The following is a 3,586-nucleotide window of genomic DNA, read 5'->3' as shown; positions in this document are numbered from 1 at the left end:
CAACTAACCAAACGTTGGGTTAAATTGACTTGTTTAAATTGGTTAAATTGACCCAATATTGGGTTGAAACTCATAACTCAACACAAAGGTTATTATACCACTAAAGTTGGGTTAAAAAAAATTATTTTAAATTTCACTATATAAAAACAGGATTAAAAACAATCTGAATTTAAAGCTTCTCTTATTTCCATGTGATACATATGTAGCTCCAGCAGATTTTATTTACAAAAGTTACAAAACATAAGTAAGTTGTTTCAAAAGTATATAGTTAAATCACTTCAATTCATTTGTCTACAACTCCAGAAGTATCTGTTATTACACATTAGAAAACATTTAATGCAAAAAAGTCTGTTTTAAAGCAAACTACAAGTAAAACTTTCAGCCATTAAGCAAGGAGCATTTTTAACATCACTTTAGCATTTTTGCTTTTTTCCTTGCTTGGGGCCTTCGGGTTTTTGCCTTTTTTTGGTTTTGCCCCCGGTTTTTTCCCACCTTGTTGGGGGGGGGGGCTGGAAAAAACAGGCCATTAGTGATGCACTTATTTCAACAGCAAACAATTTGAGCATGATTCAGCGATGAATGTTGACTTACAGGTTGGATATCAATGAAACCTTCTGAACTTCCAGGTTGATGGGTCTGAAACTCTTCCTAATGAGTAAGGTGGAGCAGGGAGGAGAACTGGCAGCAGCTCCAGAGCTACATCATCTTCTGTATCAAACATAAGTTAGTGTTAAAATGGTGCATTAACTAAAAAGCATGAAAACATTTTAGAGAACATTTCTTCTGAGCTTCAATACCTTGAGGGAGAAGACTCATGTTCTTGGTCATGCAGAAGGTCTTTGTTGAGAACGAGGAGTTTGGGTTTTGTTCAATTCTCCTGAAGATCCTGGATGTAAAATTACAAAATCTATCAGAAAAGACAAAATCACAAATCAAAAGAATGACTGAATTAAATCTTATAGCTGTCTTCACTGCAAATAACTTGTAATTAGCCAGCAATTTCAAATGTTCAGAGTAATTTTATGTTCCTAAAAATAAATATAGCATTTAATAAATTAAATAACACATATTATTTAATTTAGAAGTAAAACTTAACTTAAACACTAACTTAGTGCTGAATAACTTTCAGCACCAACTTTAAATAAATGTATTATAAATGTATTTGTAGTTAATAGTAACAATAATAAAATTAGCAAACATTAACATTATATATTGTCTTAGTTTTGCTTTTAACTCGTTGCCGAAAACCAGTACCGGGAGACAGTCGTTTTCTCTCGGCTTAACGAGCCTTATGATGACCCGGTCAACTGACAGAGCGGGCGAGACGAGCCAGCGGCTGCAGGGGAGCGATAAAAGCATAATATGCCCACATTATTAAAGCTCTGCTCGCTCTCCTCCGCCATTACTGCTGGTGTTCGAACACGTAGCCTCAGCCCGCTGAGGATGCGCGCGCATATTGCACCCCGCTAGTGAACTAAGCCCGCGAAAATCAGGGGACAAACCGTCAACTACCTTTTCTTTTAAAACTAAATCGATTTAAAAAAAATTTGACTATGTTAAGTTACGAACAAATACGATTGAGGTTATATTAAACAACTGAATTTAGTTTACTTGACAAATTGTGCCCTTCCCCTTCATCTTTTTTTTCCAACAGCCGTGTTGTAGCAATACCGAAGCTCTTTGTCAGAGCAACCTACCGTACTAATAAACATTTTAAATAACCATAAAAATAAATAACATGTTCGAAATACATCTATTTATTTATAAAATCCTATTCACGTTGAAACTTTATCTTCTTTTTACTTACCATGTCTTATTTCAAAGTAGAGAAGTCCGATATGCAACGTTCACAGATTTGTTGAAAATGGAGGCTTGTGAAGAGGGGCGTGGCTTCTCCCAAGTTTCNGATGAATGTTGACTTACAGGTTGGATATCAATGAAACCTTCTGAACTTCCAGGTTGATGGGTCTGAAACTCTTCCTAATGAGTAAGGTGGAGCAGGGAGGAGAACTGGCAGCAGCTCCAGAGCTACATCATCTTCTGTATCAAACATAAGTTAGTGTTAAAATGGTGCATTAACTAAAAAGCATGAAAACATTTTAGAGAACATTTCTTCTGAGCTTCAATACCTTGAGGGAGAAGACTCATGTTCTTGGTCATGCAGAAGGTCTTTGTTGAGAACGAGGAGTTTGGGTTTTGTTCAATTCTCCTGAAGATCCTGGATGTAAAATTACAAAATCTATCAGAAAAGACAAAATCACAAATCAAAAGAATGACTGAATTAAATCTTATAGCTGTCTTCACTGCAAATAACTTGTAATTAGCCAGCAATTTCAAATGTTCAGAGTAATTTTATGTTCCTAAAAATAAATATAGCATTTAATAAATTAAATAACACATATTATTTAATTTAGAAGTAAAACTTAACTTAAACACTAACTTAGTGCTGAATAACTTTCAGCACCAACTTTAAATAAATGTATTATAAATGTATTTGTAGTTAATAGTAACAATAATAAAATTAGCAAACATTAACATTATATATTGTCTTAGTTTTGCTTTTAACTCGTTGCCGAAAACCAGTACCGGGAGACGGTCGTTCTCTCTCGGCTTAACGAGCCTCATGATGACCCGGTCAACTGACAGAGCGGGCGAGACGAGCCGGCGGCTGCAGGGGAGCGATAAGTCCGAACACGTCCGCGCATGTTTGTAATTAAGTTATATGTTAATAAACCAAGCGCATAATTTAGGTTTACACAACTAATTTATCGCCTAATAACTTTGCAAAAGTTATTTTATTTTCAAAAAGCATAATATACCCACATTATTAAAGCTCTGCTCGCTCTCCTCCGCCATTACTGCTGGTGTTCGAACACGTAGACTCAGCCCGCTGAGGATGCGCGCGCATATTGAACCCTGCTAGTGAACTAAGCCCGCGAAAATCAGGGGACAAACCGTCAACTACCTTTTCTTTTAAAACTAAATCGATTTTTAAAAATTTGACTATGTTAAGTTACGAACAAATATGATTGAGGTTATATTAAAAACTGAATTTAATTTACTTGACAAATTGTGCCCTTCCCCTTCATCTTTTTTTTCCAACAGCCGTGTTGTAGCAACACCGAAGCTCTTTGTCAGAGCAACCTACCGTAATAAACATTTTAAATAACCATAAAAATAAATAACATGTTCGAAATACATCTATTTATTTATAAAATCCTATTCACGTTGAAACTTTATCTTCTTTTTACTTACCATGTCTTATTTCAAAGTAGAGAAGTCCGATATGCAACGTTCACAGATTTGTTGAAAATAGAGGCTTGTGAAGAGGGGCGTGGCTTCTCCCAAGTTTCGTCTTTAACCCAGCCGTTTGGGTAAATCTACCCAACACTGGACCCAACAGAAGTGTGCAAGCCGTAGACTTCCGGTAAATTTCTGACCCAACATGAGTTATGAATTTTGACCCAATATTTGGTCAAACTAACCCAACCTATGACCCAACAGCTTCAACCCAGAAATTGGGTTATGAAAATAACCCAGCATTTTTTACTGTATATATATATATATATATATATATATATATATA

The 3,586-nt window shown here is 35.5% G+C and overlaps 1 protein-coding gene across 1 annotated transcript in view; it reads left to right on the top strand.

Annotated features, from left to right (window-relative positions):
* The window catches only part of csdc2b (cold shock domain containing C2, RNA binding b), a 16,835-nt gene that overhangs the window by 1,859 nt on the left and 11,390 nt on the right, over positions 1-3,586 (top strand). The window lies entirely within an intron of this gene.

This window comes from Poecilia formosa, unplaced genomic scaffold (genome assembly GCF_000485575.1).
Source record: "Poecilia formosa unplaced genomic scaffold, Poecilia_formosa-5.1.2 Scaffold350, whole genome shotgun sequence".
NCBI classification, from domain to species: domain Eukaryota; kingdom Metazoa; phylum Chordata; class Actinopteri; order Cyprinodontiformes; family Poeciliidae; genus Poecilia; species Poecilia formosa.
Note: the sequence above shows the minus strand (reverse complement) of the source record. Positions and strands in the feature narration are given on the sequence as shown.